Source organism: Solanum pennellii, chromosome 10 (assembly GCF_001406875.1).
Source record: "Solanum pennellii chromosome 10, SPENNV200".
Classification (NCBI taxonomy): domain Eukaryota; kingdom Viridiplantae; phylum Streptophyta; class Magnoliopsida; order Solanales; family Solanaceae; genus Solanum; species Solanum pennellii.
In genome coordinates this window covers 40,555,758-40,570,558 of record NC_028646.1, presented here as the reverse complement: position 1 = coordinate 40,570,558, position 14,801 = coordinate 40,555,758, and the positions used below count along the sequence as shown (strand labels likewise).

Sequence of the window (14,801 nt, the reverse complement as noted above, 5' to 3'; positions counted from 1 at the left end):
AGCATTTTCTTCAATTCATCTACAAATTTTTTCAAATCATCAGTAGTGCTTGATCTAGTGAAACTAGGAGGATTCATTCTCAAAAACTAATGAATCCTTGAGGTATCAGTTTCTTCATGTCGAGATCCTTCTATTGCATGAGTAGGTTGGTTACTACTTGACATAGTAGCCGGATGGCTTCCCGGAAATCAACATTGGTAACCTCTCCTTGAACTTTCACATCCTGTGTATTGAGTAACTCTTGTTCCTCAACATTTCTCCTGGTTGATCAAACTATGAATGCTTTTCATGGAGGAATGATGATTTGAAACACGGGCAAGCATGAATAAGAGAGAGAAATTCTTATAGATAAAACTCTAAAGAACAAAAAGAATGTGAAGAAGTTTGATGTTCCTTGATATTGTAGCCTCCGAATCATAGATGTGGAGCGCTTTAGCCTGATGACCAATACTCTATAAACACTCCTTGATAGACTCCCTAAGACTCTTGAACTTTGTGCTTGATGCCATGTTTGTCACACCCTAAGCCTATACTTTTGACGTAGCAGACACCCATAGATTATTGTTGTCCTTGAGCGAACCCTTGTCTATCTTACTTAACTAACTGAAAGACCATACGCATCTCAGGTAAAGAATTAAAAGTATTTTCTTCAAAAAAACATAAATAATTGTCTTGACCAAAATGACACTAAGTCTCAACATTTAAACATATGAAATATAAGATAAATTATACTCCAAAAGTTAACTACTAACAATCTATTTTTCTATGAAGCCTGTAATAACTGAGATAGATGTTGCGAAATTCCCAACAACATCCTATTGAACTAAGCTAGAAAGGCAATAAAAAGGATATTCTATGGAAATGGAAAAAGGCTCAACAAGTGACTATGGGGTGCTCAATGGAATAAAAATTAAGTTGTGTGCTAACCCTTGTTTACCTACGTCTGCATCAACAAACAATGCAGGCCTACTGGCATAGGTACATTGCATGTACGAGTATGCGAGTTGGAAAGCTAAATGACGACTTAACTGAGGTTACCTAAGGACCTTTCTATACCTTGCAATCGGTACAAGACCTTAATTAGCTTTATAGATCCACTAGTTAAAGTGATGTGATCATCTAAAAAGTATGACCCGTCAATTCCAACGACGGTTTCATGGTTTATGTTGGGATGTAGGAGAACAAATAAAGTAGTTTTGATGATTGATAAAGTGAAGGCATGGTGTCGTATGTGTACAATTATGAGAGATTGCGGTGAAGAAGAAAAAGTATAGAGGCAAAGAAGAAAAAGTGCAGAATTGTAAGGAAGGAAAAGAAGGAAACAAATAATGAAATAAATAGAGAAGGAAAGAAATAAAAAAGTAGCAATTCAAGTCAAAGAAGGAAAGAAATAAAAAAGTAGCAATCCAAGCCAAAGAAGGAAAGAAATAAAGAAATTACAATTCAAGTCAAATAAGGAAAGAAGTAAATATAGACAAGTTCAAGAAGGAAAAGGATTTGTAATTCCTTTCCTTGTAGAAGTTGAAGGGAAATCAAATCAATAAAAGGATCAAGAAGTTGAAAGAAAAAAATGTCTTTGCAATCACAAAAATTGAGAGAATTTTTCTACCAAAGCCAAAACAATAGGTATTGCATATTCACGAAATATATCATCTTGAGAGCAATATTTTATGGAGAAAAAATGCAGGCCTATGTTACAGAAACGCAAGGACCAGGTTCACCTTCATCACAGCAACATAAGGACCAGGTTCACGAAACCTGTTCTATTCAAAACTATTGGATATTGAAGTTAGATCAATTAAAGTCTAGGGTTATTAGTCTTTATTTATTTGTTCTAGGTTTATTATTGAGTTGTAATAATTCCTAGATTTGTAACAGGAAGTGGGTTTGACTTCTTGGGAGAGAGGTTGTGAGAATTGTAAACAAGAAGTGGGTTTGACTTCTTGGGTGGTTAGAGTTAACAAGAGTTGAGAGCATTTGTAAACAAGAAGCGAGTTTGACTTCTTGTTGAGTAGAGGGTTTTCGATTATAGTTAATCGAAAAGGGTAGAAGTTTAGAGTTAGATTCATTGATTAACTGAGTTGTAAATATTGAATTAATAGAAAAGTTCGGTGTGGTTTTTCCCTTCCTTGAGTTAGGAAGGTTTCCACCATAAATCATTGTTTTATTGTGTTACGACAAAATTACAAGAACCTGGTTCTTGTTCTAGGGGTAAGGTTTCTTCAATTGGTATCAGAGCGGGTCTTTTCGTTAAAAGACTAATATCTTGAAAAGGATCAATGGCTGCACCACCTACAACACATGAAGGAGCCTCACAAACTCGACCACCACTGTTTAATGGAAAGTATTATGGATGGTGGAAGAATCGCATGATGGATCATTTACTAGGAGAAAATCCAGACTTATGGGGAGTCGTGTTGGACGGTCCAACCATACCCATGAAGAATGGAATTAATGGAACCACTCAAGTACCAAAAGATAGGAAAGAATAGAATGCTGCAAATAAACTTGCAATTCTGAACCATGCTAAACCAAAAAAGATCTTGATATGCGGAATAGGTCCAGATGAATACAATCGAATATCATCATGTCAAGATGCTAAAGCAATATGGGAAACTTTGCAAACTGCTCATGAAGGAACAACTCAGGTAAATAAGTCTAAAATAGATAACTTGAACAGACAATACGAATTGTTTCGAATGACAGAAGGTGAAACAATCCAAGAGATGCATACCAGGTTCACTGTTATCATTAATGAAATCTACTCACTAGGTGAAATAATTCCCAATGGGAAAGCAGTCAAAAACTTTTGAGTGTTCTTCCAGAATCTTTGGAAAGTAAAGTATAAGCCATTACTGAAGCTCGTGATCTAGATAAGTTAGCTATGCATGAACTCATTGGAAATCTCATGACCTATGAAGTCAAGAAAAAACAAGAAAAGGAAATTGGAGGCAAAAGAAAAGAGAAGAACCTGGTTCTTACAGGCACAACACCATAAAATTTTGAGGACAAAAACGTTGCGTTAATGACCAAAAGGTTCTCAAGAATGTTAAAAAAGGGACAGGTGTACCACAAAAGGAACTCTCAAAAAATCACTGAAAATCCAATATATCAAGTATGTCACAAGTGTGGATGTCCGGATCACTTTGTCAAGATTTGTCCATTAAATGCTCTAGAGAAAAAGAGGAATAGTTCAGAAAAAGAAAAGGAAATCAAGAATGATAAGTACATTCCCACAAACAGAAGAATGACCAATCAAGAAGCGGATCTTTCAACGAGAAGAGTCTTTGCCGCTATGGGGGCCTTATCTGAAGAAGAATTTGAGGATAGAGGGTTTCGAAAATCAGTTACTACTTGCAATAGAACAATCAAATAAATATGATTTTCTTGCACTCATTGCTGAAACAGATTCTGAAGATGATGAAGAAGATGACAAACAAAGCAAAGTGAGTTTTTATCACATCAAAGTAAATATTGAATCATATTCTTAAAAGGAACTAGAGTCCTTATTGAGTACTCTTGTAGATGCATATCAGTCTGTCAATTCTGAAAGAGAACAAGTGATGGAAAACTATGCATCTTTAAGAGAAGTCAATGACAATCTTGAGAAACACAGTCACTTTCTTCAAAATAAATTAAAAGAACAGATTAAAATCTCAGAGTTAAGTCACAAGGGCAAAAACTCTGTTAGTGAACTTCAATTAGCTCTAGAAGAAAAAATAAAATTGTTAACCATAAAATGTCAAGCTTTAACAAAAAGGAATAGATTGCTACAAGAAAATCTTGATCATACCAAACTGGATCTGGAAAGAAATATTAGATGGACCAAGTCCTCTGAAATTTTAACTCAGATTCAAGAAAGGCAAACCACTAGTCGAAGTGGGAGAGGTTTTGAAAAAAAGAATAATCTTGTATCACACAATATTCACATGTATAAAAGTTTATGCACTAATTGTGGAAACTCATGTCATTTAAAGAATCAATGTAAAGCTTTATTTGAGGTTTTTCTGAAAAATGTTAAGTTCACCATAAAAGAAAAGACTTATACGGCTAAGAACCTAGTTCGAAATAAAAATGCTCCAAATAAAAGGTTTTCTTATTTGCCTTTATGGGATAGAAAAAATCTTATTCATCTTTTTACTCACATAAAGGGGCCCAAGCTAATCTGGGTTCCCAAGACTAATCTTTGACTAGTGTTTCAGGTGAAGGTGAGAGGGAAAAGGCCAACTTGGTACATGAATAGTGCATGCTCCAAACTGGTGCTAAAAATTGTAGAAAATTTCCTCTCGCTGTTTGATTTACAAGGAGGCAGTTTATTCCTTGAAAAGGATGAGAAAAATGAAAGAGACCAAAAAAAGTTGAAGAAAGTGACATGATATCAAACATCTTTAATTATGCAAGTTTAGGGAACACTTTATATCAACCTGGTTCACATTTAACAATCATTGATGCAACTGCAACATGAATTACTACTAATATATGGTTCTGGAGATTGGGGGAATAATAGAGCAATCGAGACAGTAAGAGTATGCTACACCTTTAGGGGGAACTTTGTTGTGTGAACATGGTCCTTATTGTTCATTGAAAGGTATTAAAATTGACAAGGGTTGGTTCTCTATGACAGCTTGAGATTCGTTTGATCTTGGATAATATGATGATGCGACATTCTCATGAAGGCCTAGAATATGAAAAACATGAGAAAAATCAGTCAAAGCAAGGTCTTATCGAAACAAGTTGATGCATTATCATGATTTCCTTTAATAATTTGCTAGTAAACGAATAATCTTATGCTTGAGTGATTATACAATGAATATCTGCTAACTCAACCTCATACTGTAACAGGTACACACTCAAATCACATCTCAAACAATGTTTAGAAAGTCTGCGGATGTTATCTCTTCTCTTTGCTAACACCATTAAGTAAATCATGAAGAAACACAAAAAAAAAAGGGGAACCTGGTTTCTCTGTAATACTCAGGTATGTACCATACTTTTTCAATGCATTAATTTCCTGAGTTTTGGTCAAACATAAGCACTAATGAACCTGGTCGATCATCAAAAATTTAACTTTCTTAAAGATCACCAAGAACCCTCTTTGACAATAAGCATCGTTCAATCTCAAACTACTCTAATGATGAAAATCTCAGTATTGAAGTCACTCATGCTTTAATTTAGGGGGAACCTTGCTTTACAACCCACATCTGAACCAGGTTCACAAACTCCAAATTGATATTTCATCCATTCCAAGTGTTTAACTTGTCTATCTCTCAGGGGGAACAATTCTCACCGAAATAAACTGTTGCTTGCTTTCATTATTGTTAAACACATCTCTTTGTGCACCAAAATGTGATGAATCTCTTACTGGTAGTTGGTATTCCTTCAAAGTTGTCATCAAGAAAAAGGCTATCAAAAAATAAATCATGAAGGAATAAAAATGTTATGGAGTAGAGTTAAAAAAAAAGGTGATGATGTATCTCATGTTTCTCTTGATGAAATTTCACATTCTAAGAAAACTGATCTAAATAAAGAAGCAGGTGCACAATGGGCATACTGAAAAAAATTATCAATGGCAGTAATCATCCCTTTCTTCCTCACTTTAGTAATCTTTGTCCCAATCCTTATCCTCAAATTTTAGACTCTTTTGACTTTTGATGTGCTTATGTCTGTCTCATACTCATGATATTATATGTTTTTGATTAAGGGTATAAACTGGTACATATTTGTTTATTTTGTTTCTCATTGAAGATCTTAATTGTGAATGAGTTTAAGATGACTAATATCCTCATATTAACTAACCATTTTGTTAGCAGAAGTGTACTTGAAAGTGTTGCCCAAGTGGCTATGAGTTAAAAATGATATTGCACTCATTGAATGTTATTCGAGTTCTTTGGTTATCCGTTTTCAATGATGCCAAAAGGGGGAAATTATATTATATGGATAGACATATGCATAGTTTGTCATCATCTAAAAGGGGGAAATTGTTGGGGATTGAGAAAACATGAAGTTTGTAGTTTTGATGGATGACAAAGAATTGAAGTTTTGATCACTAACAAAGAGTCTTGATGTGTAACAAATCATTGGTTATCATCATCAAAAAGGGGGAAAATGTTGGGAAGTAGGAGAACAAATAAAGTAGTTTTGATGATTGATAAAGTGAAGGCATGGTGTTGTATGTGTACAATTATGAGAGATTGCGGTGAAGAAGAAAAAGTATTGAGGCAAAGAAGAAAAGATGCAGAATTGTAAAGAAGGAAAAGAAGGAAACAAATATGGAAATAAATAAAGAAGGAAAGAAATAAAAAAGTACCAATTCAAGTCAAAGAAGGAAAGAAATAAAAAAGTAGCTATCCAAGCCAAAGAAGGAAAGAAATAAAAAAGTATCAATTCAAGTCAAAGAAGGAATGAAATAAAAAAGTAGCAATCCAAGCCAAAGAAGGAAAGAAATAAAGAAATTACAATTCTAGTCAAATAAGGAAAGAAGTAAATATAGACAAGTTCAAGAAGGAAAAAGGATTTGTAATTTCTTTCCTTGTAGAAGTTGAAGGCAAATCAAATCTATAAAAGGATCAAGAAGTTGAAAGAAAAAAATGTCTTTGCAATCACAAAAATTGAGAGAATTTTTCTAGCAAAGCCAAAACAATAGGTATTGCATATTCACGGAATACATCATCTTGAGAGCAATATTTTCTGGAGAAAAAACGAAGGCCTTTGTTACAGAAACGCAAGGACCAGGTTCACCTTCATCACAGCAACATAAGGACCAGGTTCACGAAACCTGTTCTACTCAGAACTATTGGATATTGAAGTTTGATCAATTAAAGTCCAGGGTTATTAGTCTTTATTGATTTGTTCTAGGTTTATTATTGAGTTGTAATAATTCCTAGATTTGTAACAGGAAGTGGGTTTGACTTCTTGGGAGAGAGGTTGTGAGAATTGTAAACAAGAAGTGGGTTTGACTTCTTGGGTGGTTAGAGTTAACAAGAGTTGAGAGGTTTTTTAAACAAGAAGCGAGTTTGACTTCTTGGTGAGTGGAGAGTTTTCGATTATAGCTAATCTAAAAGGGTAGAAGTTTATAGTTAGATTCATTGATTAACTGAGTTGTAAATCTTGAATTAATAGAAAACTTCGGTGTGGTTGTCCCTTCCTTGAGTTAGGAAGGTTTCCACGATAAATCTTTGTTTTATTGTGTTACGACAAAATTACAAGAACCTGGTTCTTGTTCTAGGGGTAAGGTTTCTTCAGTTTAGTTGGAAACTTGAGTTAATATGAACTTTCATCTCCGCATTGGTGCTCAATACTACACTCAAAACATACTTTAGCTCATAAATTTAGTAAAACTTACTTTTTTTGGATTAAGATAATTTACTGAACCCTTTAGCTTTGAAAAGCCTCTTGAGGAATCAATATTCCCCTTTTAGTTAAAAACTCTTTTGGAACTCTTAGTTTCCTTTCAATTTAAATGTTAAACATCTATTAACTTTTAGGGAATACTTAGTTCCCGTATAGATTTTTAAAAATGACGTCAAGTCATGCTCTTTACTTGACTTAAAAGTTAAATCTTAGGGAATATTTAGTTCACTCAATGGTTTTGAGAATTTAACTCAACTCTTTACTCTTTACTAAACTTGAAACTTGAAACTTAAAACAAAGTTAAGATGATAGTTTGTGACTCTTTGAAAACATTAAGAACTTACTTTGACTTGCTTTTTACTTTTAAACATGACTCACAACTTCCTTGACATTGATCTTAACTTTGCTTTAATTAGTTTGTGGATTCAAGGATCATGATCTCATGTTTATAGATGATTTCATGATGTTTATATGTACTTTATATTATTGGAATTAACTAGAATAATAGGTACATCACTAATGAAATAGTACGAAAAAGAAAGGAAACGAACGCGATCTCCATTGGGTCTTGGCGGTTTGAGAGGCGTGGAGCGCTAGATCCTGACGGACAGAAACTGTCCTCAGGTGCTCTGGATGGCAAGGCGTGCTAGAACCTGACACATAGAATCTGTCCTATGAAACTCTTGTAGGAACGGCGCCCTAGAGTGTGTCAGACGTGTTCTCGACTTTGCATCTCCAATTTTCAATTCTAAACCTCCCAAACATCAATGGATCCCACCCCAAAAACTTAGGATCTATAAATACTTCATTACCCAAAAGATAAGACCCAAAAAAAAGTCCAAAATCATAATAAAATCTACTTGGGATACGCTACAATTAAACAAACAAGAATTGAACGAATTTACATCTTCAACTCCCATATTCATCAGTCCATATAATCTAACTTACTAAATTGAAACAAATTGGGAGTATTTGAACGGACCCAACACCGAATAGTCTCACATACCTCGATAGGAATCACCCCTGACAAAATCAATGCAACGATCATGGTGTTTTTAGATAATTCTTGATGTTCTTCTTCTTTTCACATTCCTCCTAATCACTAAGTGTTCATAGTTTTTCTAAAACTAATTAGGTACTTGATTTTAACCCTAATATAACCTAAAAACTTGTTAGGAAATACTAGGGTCAAAAAAACAACTTTACCCTTACTAAACTCCGGATTAGATTTTCCTTATATTAACAGCCCAACTTGCGAAAGGCATATCTCCCTTAAAAGGCATCAAATTTTCACAAACTTGGCGGCATTGTAAGGATCTTCCAAAGGTATTTCCAACAATATTAATAACTCATCCAAACTTATGATATGGAAGTTATGGCTATTTGATAAGGACCAAAACATACTTTTGAAAGGTGGAAAATTTCCAGATTTGCTTACTATTTCCAAAATTGATTATTCTTTGTTTCTTGTCATATTCTGGGTTAGTTCGAGTAACGAGATGTTACAGTTGCTTCAAACTATAGACAATGGAGCCCATATCGTATCTTAGAATTGATGAGTAAATGGTGTGGACTGTGAACAAATACAAGTCCTATTAGTGAAACACAACAAGACGTCTCAATGGCAAAAGACTAGCTTACATATATAGAGAAGGAGAAAGGCTTATAAAAAATCATCAACATTTGTACTATGTGAGACAAGGTGTAATCTATATATTGTCCGACTTTCTCTCTCTTCTTACCTCAACCGTTTGCACAAGTCCCTTCACTAGTTCTGCTTCTACTGAAGTCTTTTCCCTTGGATTTGGAAATCTGCCTTCTTTTCTTTAATATGTACATTATCACTTGTCTCTTCTATAAATTTGAGGGAGGTTGTTTCTTATGTTTTATAACATTCACTCCATGAATCAACCTTTGGCTTAACTTACTTGATTTTTTGCTAAAGTCAAAATACTCAATGAATCAACCTTTGGCTTCTTGTATTTATATTTATATTTAACTTTTTATCATCTAGTGCCTTGAAATATTATCTTGCTATAATTACCAAACAATCTATCCAAGCATTCTTTTATTTTGTTGGAGTCTTTAATTCTTTGCAACTTCAATTTCTTCACCTCCAATATATATTTTTTATTAACGTAGTTCCAAATTTATTTTTGTGATGGAAGAAATATAATTCTCTTTAAAATAGTTGTTGAGACAACAATAAACAAAACTGCTTTTGTTGTGGACTTCATAATTTTCTTTTCCTTGTGACTTTTGATTTTCGCTTTGAAGAGATAATATTTTAATGAATTAATTTCATAATCCTCTTCATATGCTTCCTTCCTAAAGATCAAGGGCCTCAAAATAATTAAACGTTCTGTCAACTCATAACTGGTATATTTCATTGCTAAAAACAACACAAGTAATTCATGAAAAACTATTTTTTGAAATCTATCTCTTCACTCAAAGGTTCATTCAGAAAAATAGTTCCAAATCCCATTTATAAATTTTTGAATGGAAAAAAATGCTAGAAAATAACAACGGAAGAGAAGTTGAAGTATATATTATGTATTGCACTACAAAACATTATACTATTTACTAACAAAAGACATGTATTTGTGTACTAAAAGACAAACTGAAGTAGATATCACCTGCTAAATACTAGATGTATAACTTAAATGAAATATTGTAAAAAGAATATTTATAGTTCTTAATCAAAGATTTAACTTACATACAAAAGATTCCAAGGTCTTCAATCTTTAACCTTATATGTGTAAGTCTTAAGATTCTAAATTATTGCCTTGAATCCACATCGTGAAAGCTTGAAGAGTGTTCGTATAAGCTTTGTGGTGTTGCTGATTAAATTAAAGGAGAGCAGGACATGTAAAGTTAGGATATAGTCTATGGTTTTTGTTTTGCACCAATTCAGTTGGTGGACTCAACACTTTATCTTTGTCTGGTCAAAGAAAGAAAGAAAGTGATTCTCTAGGACTCTTGTTTTTAATCGCTGCTCTATGCAAACAATTTTTCTATCTACGATACGATAGGTTCTGCAATAAGACAGACACCAAATATGATATATTCCATTTGTAAGTCTAACAACTAGTGATGTATACAATTGCACATCATGTGGAAAGATCTCACAATGTTTTTCACCAAGACAATGTATTATTTGTTTAACTGATTATGTTTATTTTATTTGTATGTAATGCATAATACATTATCTTATTATATGATACTAATTTGTAAATTTTCTTACCATAAATGTGTCTCTTATGTTAAACATAAATGCATTAAAATTTTGATGAATGGAGTACAATTCGTTGTTCACAAAAATCTGACCTTTTACTTGAATTGAGGCATAAGGCATAAAATATTGAATACAATAAATAGGATACACAACTTAATAAGATACAATGTTTTGTTGTATTCATTGCACTTTATGTAAAACAAAACTTTATTTCATGTAAATTGAATGAATATAATAGTTAAATTCAAATACAATAATTTCGATACAAAAAAAAATTAACATTTTCTAAATCCCAACATACTCTATAAATAAATAAATATTGATTTATCTATTAAATTATAAACCTTCAAATTAATAATATTTTTTTGTATCACGTATATTAATTTAGTTAGTTTTACTATAATATTATTTTAAGAATAACAGTTATTCGAAACTATATAAGGAAATCTATTTAAGGAAAATCAATTGGAAAAAAACTTTAATTATCTTTCTACCTATTATTATGTTATATTCTGTGTAGATTTGTCTATGTACATTCTAGAACAAACTTATATCCCAATATTAAGAGTTATAGTTTTATATATTTTGAAGAACATTTTTAAAAAGAAAATATTTTTAAATATATATTTGACCATATATTTCAAATCAGAGATGGAAAATTTCCTCTTCAAAAGAATTGAAATATCTCTACCTATGATTATGCTATATTATGTGCAGATATGTCTATATACATTTTATTAAATAAAATTATACTAAAATTTTATGCATTATTAAGCCATTCTTAGCATTTAGATTATTTCTAATATTTCAAAGCTTTTTAAGGACAAATTTTCAAACTATCATTATAAATCTATGGTCAAACATATCTTTAAAAATGTTTCCTTTTATATAATTTTCATAAAAATAGATAAAATTTGTTGGTCAGGAGATCAAGCACTTTTAAACCCTTCTCAACAAATTGTTCGGATATTTGAGAACATTTTAGAAAAAATTTCCAAAATATATGGTCAAACTTATCTATGAATGTATTTTCCAATTTTTTGAATATGTTTCAAACAATACAAAAACATCTATCAAAAATTTTAAGCATACTAAACCTTGAAGGTCAATCAGGTTCAAGTAGGAAAATATCGTCTGTTGTTTTATCAGAAGACAATGAAAAATGGAAAAATTTTGGCCCAAAGAACAAGTCCGTAGTCAGAAGAATACATGAATTCGTTCCTTCAAACTTGAATGCCTTTGTTGGGGGGTTGATGAAGAGCCTTGTAAAAGTGAGAGGTAGTAAAGTCGTTCTAATAGGTATTCCATCTTGATATTTCACAACGAATTTGTTCATAACATTCAATAATCTCTCAATCTCTTTTCCACCCCTCAGACACATGAGGGATATTGAAGTACTATAAGAACATTTTGAGGGTCTACTGCTAGGAAATCAATAAGCATATATACACTTTCAGGTGATGATTTTACACTTGTAGATGTTTCGTTATGGAATCTATGGAAGTACCAAATTGCATAAACATGTGCATTAATGCACAGGATTATGCAATTTGGTACTTCCATAGCTTTGATAATCAAACCGCTCCAACATTAAAATCGTCATCTTAGGAAGTGTATGTATGCTAATGGATTTCCTAATAGTATCCACTCCAACAATTAATTCCTACTATAGTTCTATATCCCTCGAGTTTCTCAGAAGCATATTGAATATTATAAAAAAAACATCATGTTAAATATCAAGATGGAATAGCAAAAATGGTTGAACTATCGTAGAGGCTTTGTTCCCTATGACTTTTAGAAGGCTCTTCAATTCCCCCCCCCCCCCTCCGCTACCCCAATAATGGCATTCTGGTTTAATGGAATGAAGTCCTGAGTTTTTGTGACTGCAAACTTGTTATTTGGGACAACAATTTCCCTTCTTCTTTGTCTTCCGATGAAACAACATACAAATTTTTTAAACTTGAACTTGATTGCCCTTCAAGTTTATATGTTGTTTGAATCAGAATCTAAAAAAGGAAATACTTTCAAAGCTACATTTTACCATAGATTTTGAAAAAAAAATTATAAAAAAGATCTCATTCTTCTTCTTGTCCTTGTTCGTATTCTCTTTCTTATTCTTCTTCTTTTCCTCCTCCTCCACTACCACCACCTTCTCCTCCTCCTCCACTACCACCTCCTCTTCCTCCTCCTCCTCCGTCCTCCTTAACCCCAACCTCCTACTACTCCTACTACTACTACTACGACAATGACGCCTCATCCTCCTCCTCCTTCTTCATCTTTTTTAATTGGCCTCTTATCCTAGCTTGACCTTCTCCTTATCCTCCTCTTCATCCTCCACCTTCTAGCCTGCTGATTCTCCTTCACCTTCGCCTTCTTTTTCACCATCTCCTTCTCCTTCTCCTACTCCTCCTCCTCCTTCTTGTTCTTCTCTTTCTCCTTCTCCGTCTCCTTCTGCTTCTCCTCTTTTTTCTTGTCCTTCTCTTTCTCGTTCTTCTTCTCATTCTCATTCTCATTCTCCCCTTTCATCATCGTCTCGAATTGAATTTCTTTTGGGTTTTCAAAATAATAATTTAGGATGACTTAATAAAGACCCTAAAGTATTTATATAGTTTTTATAAACTTGGGTAAAATATATCACTTAATTTATTTAGGAAAATACCACAAAGCCCCTACTAAACCGTTTTAAACAAACTTTACAGCTCACCCATGAGACCACGCCCATGGTCCATGAGTGGACCCACCGCTAATACTGGTCAAGCATGGGTGGTGTTCTGCAACATTGTTTTTGGGATCTTGACCCACGACACCTCACCCACGAGGCATGGGTCGTCCATTTCGTGGATCACTTTTTTTGGGGTAATATTTAGGGTCCTCCTCAAGGACCCTTGGATTGTCTGTGGGGCATCGTAAATTGATTTTCTAACTCGATACCCTTCATTTGAATTATGGGGATTTATTACTAGGACTCTAACCCTCAGGTCAAACATTAATTTAGCCTACTAGTTTGGAGGGTGTTAAACCAATACCCTTAACCAATGATAATTACTTGAGATTCTAAGTTCTATGAATCGAATTACATATTAAGGGAATGATTATCTTACCTTTAGCACTAGAAATTGTTGAAAATTATCAAGAACTCCTCTGGTTTAGCTATAGCTCTGAAGAACGTAATTTTCCCGTAATTAATGATTTTTTGGGGTTTTCCAAGACTTTACTCGCGACATTCCCTCCATAGCTCCCCCACCCCCTTGAGAAGTTAACGCACACTTGTAGCTTGCACGGAGGAAGTAGATTGGAATTTGAGTTCCCAGCTCCATTTCATGACAAACCTTCAAACATGGACATTTATAAATTACTCTTCCATGATAAGATCAATTTTTTGAATTTTACTCGTCTAGATTTTATTCCGTAAAGTCGTAGATGTTCTTTAAAGTCTTGGATATCCACTCATGTGATCAAATTAATAATCAAACACCTCGTCTACTAACATAGTTTTCTGGTATAGGATAGAACTTTCCAAGTCAATACTCAATATCTTTCTTGCCCAAATTCCATTCCCATTTGCTTTTCCATAATGACAGGAACAAGTCGTTAAATTTTCTTGGTGAGGAAAACCCATTTATCTTTGATGCATCTCATGTGAAAAATGAGTCCAACGTTCCCGTAAATTGTATATGGCCAGACGAAGATAAACCTAGGGTTGTAATGTTCCCCTTTTTTTCTTCTCTAGTGACCCTGCCATCAACCAACAAGCATCCAGGCTTTCTTGTTTGGGATTCAGCAGTCATGGTTTCTTTCTTGTAGTGAACCACGATGTTGATGCTAATCTCATCTCTAGTTCCCATCGTTATATGGACATGTTCTTTTAAATGCCTTTCTATGAAAATAATAAAGCTCAAAACAAAATCGGTGAACATTTTGGTTATGCCAGAAGCTTAACTAGTAGGTTTTCTTAAAAACTCCCTTCGAAAAAGACACTCTCTTTACGTTACGCTCCTGAAAGAAATCTCATCCACATAGTTCAGGAGTATTTCCAAAGGACATTGGGTGGATATTTTAATAATATGGTAAGGACAATTGACTATCTTAGTTCTCATCTTTTTCTATTTTTTCTTGTACTTTTATTTTTGGTATGTTTAATTAAAATGTAATTTTTTCCCGTTTTTGGTATGTAATGTTTAAGACCACTAACTTGATATACATGCATATATTATAT

General features: G+C 33.3%; 1 pseudogene; it reads left to right on the top strand.

Annotated features, from left to right (window-relative positions):
* Positions 1–2,279: 2,279 nt before the first annotated feature.
* The window catches only part of LOC107001252, a 14,171-nt pseudogene continuing 1,649 nt past the window's right edge, over positions 2,280–14,801 (top strand).